This window comes from Chinchilla lanigera, unplaced genomic scaffold, assembly GCF_000276665.1.
Source record: "Chinchilla lanigera isolate Chin_1 unplaced genomic scaffold, ChiLan1.0 scaffold00043, whole genome shotgun sequence".
NCBI classification, from domain to species: Eukaryota; Metazoa; Chordata; class Mammalia; order Rodentia; family Chinchillidae; genus Chinchilla; species Chinchilla lanigera.
Window position 1 is genome coordinate 9,313,447 of NW_004955444.1, and position 8,304 is coordinate 9,321,750.

General features: G+C 42.1%; 1 protein-coding gene across 1 annotated transcript in view; it reads left to right on the forward strand.

Annotated features, from left to right (window-relative positions):
- Positions 1 to 301: 301 nt before the first annotated feature.
- Positions 302 to 8,304, forward strand: part of Ncoa2 (nuclear receptor coactivator 2) — a gene marked incomplete in the record, with an annotated part of 273,362 nt that continues 265,359 nt past the window's right edge. Inside the window, 1 exon segment of the mRNA XM_005392106.2 lies at positions 302 to 703.

Sequence of the window (8,304 nt, forward strand, 5' to 3'; positions counted from 1 at the left end):
GGAGCCGGGGGCCGGCCGCGGCGGCGCCGAGCTGGGCTCGCCCCTGACTTAACTTTCTGGGTGCGGGCATGTGTGCTGGAGGCGCGCGGGGCCGGGGGCGGGAGGCGGTCCGGGAGGTTCCGGGTTGGCTCGCCAGCGCCCCCTTTTCTCTCCCTGCTCCCCGCCCCGAAGGGACAGGCCCTCAGGGCCCCAGGCGGGAAGAGGGAGGGGCCCTCCCGGCCGGCTCGCGACGGTCACGCCCCGAGCTCGGGGACGCTCCTCTGCGGGGCCCCTGGGGCTCACGGGGGAGGGGGCCGGGGTCGCGGCTGCGGCTCCCCGCCCCCCGCCCCTCCGGGGAGTCCCGGAGGCGCCTCTTCCGAGATCGGGGGTGGGTCGTCCCTGCTTAGCTGGTCCCTCCCTCTTCCCCCTCCCCCCAGTGGTTTCCGGGGCCTGCGAGAGCAGGGGGCGGGAATCGGGGCTGCAGCCCCTTCCACGGGCCAAGATCTAGACTGGGCCTGACGCCTTCTGGGTCCGTCATTGGCGGGGGAAACTTTCCCAAACCAGAGAGAGAGCCTGAACGCCCTCCTCCGCCACCTCGTCCTCTAATCCCACTCCCACTCCACCGCCTCCCAGGCCTTCCCCTCCCACCGACCCGAATCTTGCTGCGGCTGACTGATGGGGCAGTGAGCCAATCGAAGGCGGGAAGCTGACCTGCCGGGTGTGGGTAAGCCAATCGTGGGATTCGGAGGAAGGAAGGGGGCGGGGTTTCACCCGGACCAGTTGGAGCGGAGTTGCGCGCGGGGCGGGGGAGTCATGGAGACGCCGAGAGCTATCCACTCTTGTTCATCCCTTGTCACCCGCACCTTGCTGGGGAGTGTCACTTACAGGAGCTCTGACCCGGGGAGACGTGTAGAGGTTCCCGAGATAACGTATTGCTCTGGTACGGCAAGGGGCGGTGTCTTAGACACCACGAAGTCTGAAAGGCGCTTCGGGATGTGGCAGTAACTCTGGAAGCCCGGTACCAAAATGCCAAGTGTTGTAATCGTGTCCTGGATCTCAGCACCGGGTTACGTGTTGAGGATCATAGACTTTATCAGTTTACCTGCATGTCAGTCTCGCTCTGCCACTCCAGCATTAGAACAATGAAATTTGAAAGGCTGCCTTGAGAATGAAGGCGTGAGGTCGCCTTGCACCAACTGATTATTGGCGTGCAAAGCATCGTTTGTGATGGCCTCAGTGTTTCCTTGTTCAGTGAGACCAGTTCCCAAAGTGTGTTTGAAAGTTTGGGGATGACATCAAAAAAAGGGATTGTATGGTACGCGGGTTTTTGTTTTGTTTTGTTTTGTTTTGTTTTAGCTCTGTCTTGGGTGAAGAAAATGAAGTTAGGAACCAAAGCTTCGCTGGAACATTAAGCGTGGGTATTTAAGGAGCAAAGCTAGTCAAAGAGTATTTGTGTAGAAGGGGGAAAAGTCGGAGTAAAATGTAGTTTGCCAGCTTACTCCCACACAAAAGATTCTTACAAATAATTTTAGTTTTCTTAAAGACTGCTGAGTTGTACAGCGCGTGGACACTTTCCTAGTTTACACGCTGCTAGGAGGCGTCATCCGTGGCTGTTCTGTTTGTTGAGTTCAGGAAAGTGGCTGTCTCAGCTCTTGACTTTTAGGAACAGAGAGGGTATGGCTTTGATACTCTGTGAGGACCACACGTTTCTCCGTGGGATAGCAGTCTTAAAAAGACAGCAGCTGTTACAATGCTTTGTGTGTGTGTGTGCCTGTGTGCACATGTGTGTTCCCTGCTCTTTGTTGGTGAGGTTAGTGCACCCTGACAGCAGCAACGCTCCTTTTCCCAGCTGGCATTTGTAGACTCTGGAAGTTCAGAGAGTGAACAGCATTAGGTGCACGATGAATCTATTCATTTTCTTGGGGATGCATATGCTGTGAATTTATTTGGAGGATTTTTAGAAGATGGTTTATGGCATGATATTTATGTTATCCGCACTAAGTTCTCAGTCAAGGTTTCATTGGTACTGGGTTCTGAAGAAACAATGGAGAGACTGTAGTTTTAGAGAGTGTATTCTGTTGCAGTGCACCGATTTCAAATTCATAATGTGAATTCGCAGTCCAGTATGATTTTGAGTGTTCATGTAGACAAATTAGTTGCATTTTGTTGTACTCCTTGTGCTATTTTAGTAATAAAAGTTAAAACAAACAAAAAAAAATACAAATGTTAATTTAGATTGATAGAAGCATGGGGCATTGTAAATTAAACCACTCCAAAATTTGATAACCTTCAAGCCCCCCATGGTCCATTTAGTTACTGAAGGCCACTGTGATGTATGCCTTTCTCTCTTTTGTATGCTTAAAGAGCATTATTTTACTTTATTTTTTACACCAATCCTTGAAAATGTTCTCAGATCCTTGGTGGCCGAGAGCAGCAAGTCCCTTAATGCCTGGCTAGGGGAGAAAAAACCCCTCTCAACCATATGGAGACATCTAGAAAAAGATGTGCACCGTCAGCTGTGATTCCATTGTGTGCTCTCAGACTGGATCTGAGCCTTCTTCCTCCTGGGAATTTCCGTCTTAAAGAGAGGAGTTCTTTGACTTTTAGATGTCAGGGTACTGAAGCAGGGTAGAAAAAAGCTCACCAATTAAGAATTTAATGTTTTTGAGTAGTCAGTATTTTTAAATTTTAATCCTTCATTGGTTAGATACAAATTAGGTGACTTTTTCTAGTGTTAGGAAAGTCTTTTACTGGAAATACAAAATGTAAAGCGTGGAGGGAGTTTTAGCTTGTGGTATGTGAGTGGATAGAAAGGGTAATGCTCCTTGGTTGGCTTTTTCTATAGTTATATCTTATTAAAGCTTTCCAAGTTTCAGTGGAATAAAGGATCTGTGAGCAAGCTTCATTACACACTATATTTAAGGATTCAGTACTTTACCTGTTTCAGATCATTTAAGGTTGAAATGTGACCTGCAAGTTGACAGCTTGGATTTCTTAGAAAAAATTGTGTTTTTTTGGTTTTTTTTTTTTGGTTTTTCTCCGGTACCGGGAACCGAACTCACGACCTTGCGCTTGCCAGGCAGGCGCTTTGCCGCTGAGCTAAATCCCCAGCCCCGAAAAAATTGTTTTTGTTGTATTAAGTATAAAAGCAGCTCTTTTAAGCAGTCCTTCTTAGAATGTTGGGTAGAAAAAAGAAATACGGTCTCTTTAAACAATTCTTGTAGAAGATTAATTCTCTGAAATTTACTTGTCCTTATTTGATATTTTACCCATTCTTATGTCATGATTATAATTATATTTTAAAGCATAATTAATGTTTAGTTATGACAAGACTGTTACTGAATAAATTTTAGCTTTTTGATGTTTTGTGTTTATGATTTTGTTTGGTACTATATTATTACATGCTTTGCTGATTGTAAATGAAGAGAATAGGAGGGAGAAGTAAGTCACTGCTTTAAGGTATTGGTTTTTTTTATTGCAGTAAATCTTAAAATCAGCAAACCAGGAACTTTTTCTCTAGTGAAATAATATTATATTTACCTTTTGTGGGGGTAGTGCTGAGGGTGGAACCCAGAGCCTTGAGCATGATAGGTAGGTGCCCCACCAGGGACCTACACCTCAACCCTTGAAGGAATACTATATTTACATGCAAATAATGAAAGGCTTGTAAAGGAAAACAGAGCAAAACCTTTAATTCTTTTTTTTTCTTTTTTTCCCCCGGTACCAGGAATTGAACTCACGACGTTGCACTTGCCAGGCAGGCGCTGTGCCGCTAAGCTAAATCCCCAGCCCCCAAAACCTTTAATTCTTTATACGCCTTCTTTTTTAAAAAAAAAATTATTTTCTTTATAACTTTTCTTATCTCAAGCTAATTTTATGTCTTTGGCTTACTTTTCTAAACAAAATGACGTTTTTAGTGTTTGTATATTTACTTCCTTTTTTTGTTTTTTAAGACCTGTAGGAGGGTTTAAGGATTGCAGACTGTAGGAACACTATCTTGTCATTACTCTCAGAAGTCTGTTAAAAAGTAATGGCAGAAAAGTTGTAAAATACAATTTTAGCATCACAGATCTTCAGGTTGGACAACATAAAAAATATACATACCAATTTCTAGACAGAGGGCAGAATGTGACTTCTGTGGATATTTTAGAAGTTTGTGTAGTTTCCCTAGCTGTTGTAGAACTGTTTATGAAAAGGAATGAGAATCTTCAAGGTAAACCTCTGCTTTGAATGTCACTGGAATTAAAAGACTGATGGTCTGCAGGTAGAACATGCTTTTGGCTTTTGGGGCAAAGATTTTTTTGTGTTTACTCATGAAATGTTCATCGACCACATTTCTGGCTTTTAGTGGCTGTGATGACAATGCAATTGTGGACATATTGATTCTGGGGCAATGTTTGGTTGGTTCCTTGGTTGGAAATTTCTAGAGAAGTAAATGAATAGAGAACCTATGGGAGTGTTTTACTTAGATGCTTTTGAGAGTTTTAGATACAGAATCATACTTGTAAGTAATAAAGAGAAGGGGGCTACGTGTGAGCAGACACTATTAATAACAAAAGGTTCTTGAAAAGATACTTGACAAGGCGTCAGTGAATAGATAGCTCTATGGAAAGTTTTAAGTTAGCCTGGTAATTGTGATAGAATTTATGGCTCAAGGCAGCCAGTTCCAACCCTTCTTGTCCTGGTTGGCCAACTTAAATTTCGTGTTGAGCTTTTAAGATCTTTTGCTCACGTTCTTGCCTTGCTTAGCTGTTGTTTTTATTATTGGGCCTTTAATTCGTTTGATGACTATTTAGGTGTCCTGGCGTTGACAGTATACTACTTTCATAGTTTGAAGACAAAACCCAGGCATTGAAAATCCAGTGATTAAAGGGGGAACAGACAGCGTGGAAGAATTTTCCTTTGCTTTTTTCTTTTTTCTTGGGGAGAAGGTGGTATGGGAAATGTTCGCCTTAATTTCAACTTGTTTGATATTTAAGATCTATTCTTTCATGTGTAATTTTAATTACATAATGTCAGCAAATTTTGCTTTGAGTTTGGGTCAGATTTTTCCTGAAAATAGCATTATAATGTTTATAATAAGAAGAAAAGTTGTTAAATGTCTTTCTGACTGAGTGGCTTACAGTTAAGTAGATTTCTTTTAATAAAGGTATAGGTATTTATAATTACTTTGATCTCTTTGAAATGGTGTTGCAGCTTCTCTTTCCCTAAGTCCTCTTGGAGGTGTGGTCACGGCGGCGCTCTTGTTGATCAAAGGACCAGGGAAGCATGTTGGAGACTCCATTTCTGTGGGTTTCTTGTGCATTGTTGCTGCCCTAGGGCTACATATTCTGGGCCTCGACACCCTAGGTTTCTAAAGGAAGGTATGCAGCCTTGCACAGATGTTCTGCCGTGGGTGTCACTTTTTCTAGGTATAGCTCATTCTTAGTCTTTAAAAAAATTTTTTTTTTAAATTTTTATTGGTACAGGTTTGTGGTACATAATGATTTCACTCACCTCAGAAAGTTGGTACATGTATATGTAGCACATCTTAATTCTTTTTCTGTGTCCTTCTCTCCTCCCTCTTCCTCCAACTCTTGTCCCTGCTGCCATTTGCAAAAGATCTATTTCCCTGTTTTACTCTTTAAATTTTTGTTTTACTCTTTAAATTTTTTGACTTGGCATGGTGGCTCATGCCTCTAATCCCAGCACTTGGGAGGCTGAGGAAGGAGTATTGCTACGAGGTTAAGGCCAGCCCACTTTTGGTTTCTCAAATAAGAGATACCATGTGATACTTTAGCTGTATATCTGGTTTATTTCATTTAACTTTATGGTCTCAAGGTGCATTTGTTTTCCTAAAAGTAACTCAAGTTTATCTTTCTTTATAGGAGAAAAGTATTTCACTTTGTGTAAATACCACCGTTTCTTTATCCAGTCATTTGTTAATAGACATATAGGCCTCATCCAAGATTTAGCTATTATGAGTTATGTTTTTGGAAACATCGGTATCCATGTGTCACTGTAATATGATATCTTTGACTCTTTCAGGAAGATACCTAGGTGAGAATAGCCAGGTCAAGTGGAATTGGTAGTTGTAGTTTTTTTGAGGCATCTCCATACTGTTTTCTATAATGGTTGTACTAGTTCACATTTCCACCAGCAATGTAGAAAGGCACCCACCCAAGCTCACCTTTGTATGTTACTGGATTTCTTGATTGTAGCCATTCTTTCTGGAGTAAGATGGAATCTCAGCATTGTTTTAATTTGCATATCTCTAACGGCAGAGATGTATTTATTGGCAATTTGTACTTCTGAGGAGTGTCTGCATTTCATTGTATGTTCTAGATTATTAGGCCTATGTCCAAGGAGTAGTTGGCAAAATTTTCTTCCCATTCTCTAGGTTGTCTCTTGTGTTGGTTGTTTCCTTTGCTGTGTTACTCCTGTTCTCCACTAAAACGTCTGCTGGGAGAGTAACTGGCAACAGCGTAAATGACAAAGCAACTACCATCAAGTGTGAGCATCCTGATAGTATTTTTGAAGTGTGCCTCATTTTCTCATCCTCGCCACTACCTTGTAAAATAGAAGTTACCCCATATTCTAGGAGATCAAAATTTAAAGGTGATTAAGTCGTTGTGCTGTGTGTAAAACTTTGGGGAGACAATAAACCTTGACTGGTGAGTGGGGAAACAGATCATAAATATCAGAGGAATGGTGAATCTGAGAATGTCTTCTGTTAGGAATTTGATAAGGCGAATGTGTGTAGGAATTTACATGGCTCTTAGTGGCTGTTTAGTCTGTAAAAAGGATGAATAGGTTTGAATAGTTGCAGTGGGACTGCAGGTTATGGCAGCAGGCATCTCCAGACTCTTGCCTTATGCCTGGACAGAGGTTATTTCTTGCAAGACCTGTAAGTAGTCTCTAGCTGTTTTGTCTTCAGCTCAGATCTTAACAATTCCTGAAATTGCAGGGTTCTTCTATGTTTCAGTTTTCAAGAAATAACTACAGAGAAGTAAATTAGTTAGTGTCTATCAAGTGCTTACTACAAACCTAGTGAAGCTAAGTGGTTTTATTGAATGCAGTGGCATGTTCCCACTAGAGCATGTTTCTTATTGTGGAGTTGTGGAGTAGGTGTTCTTAGTATCATCCCTGTTTTATGGCCTAGGAACTAGGGACAGAGTTGTTAAGTAAACTGGCAAAGGTCACAGACTGTTGAAGAGGAATTTGAACCCAGGCACCCTGGTTGCTCCCTTGGCCCTGCCCCTTCACTCGAGTTGTTAGATGCTAGGCTTTTTTACCCAGTGCTTTTTTGAGATAACACATCAGTAAGTCTCCAGTAGGAAAGGGAAAAGGGCATGAATGTGTTTTGCAAAAGCATATTTTTGTTGCCTGTTCTTACGGTGGAAAACTTGATTGTGGGGGAGATGTGGAAAACAGATTGAGAGAGCACTGTAGGGGATAGAGGCTTAGAAGGGTAAAACGCTAATATGGATATTTGTCTTCTTATTTCTTTAAAAATACTGATTTCTACCGTGTTTAACTGTTGGGTGCAGATTGTGTGGTGCATGTTTTGCACTCCATGTAGCAAGGATGACTTGGTGTTGATATTGTAGTCTCAAAGGAGGCTGATAATATATTCAGTCACCTGACTTCTGCTCTGCTATTTGTGGAATTCTTCTGTCTGCTCAATTGTTTGCAGGGAGCAGGAGAGCTTTTCAGGGAGCGCTTTCACCTATGCACATGGGAAGATCTGCATGTGCTGCTCTTAATGTTCCAGCTGCCAGGACTGCAGACCCATTGTCTTAAGTGAAAATATAGTACATGGTATTTTCTGTTCCCAGACCTTGTAAGGGACTTGTCTTGGAGGATGTGATTGAGTTTTGGAAGTTCATGTTGTTGCTAACTGATCTCCTCTCACTGAAGAACCCACCAGTCTAAATGAGGCTTGTCTTTTCTAACAGACATTGCCACTTGTAAAATCAAATCATGATTAAATGTGAAACGACTTCCCTTGCCTGTGGTGTTATAGTGGCATTTGTGAGAATATTTAACATTACTTTATCTTAAGATTCCAATTTTATCGTTAACATCCATACAGTGAAAAGCTTTTATTTATTGTTCAAAATGTAAATTAAAATACTCAATTGCATATTTTCAAGGATCTCATATCTTTTTTTTGTTTTGTTTTGTTTTTCTCTAGTACCAGGAATCGAACTCAAAACCTTGCGCTTGCCAGGCAGGTGCTGTGCCGCTGAGCTAAATCCCCAGCCCCAAGGATCCCATATCTTTACATAAGCCATTTCTAGGTCATCTTTAAAGTCTGTCCAAATGGAAAATTTAGATAGTTGG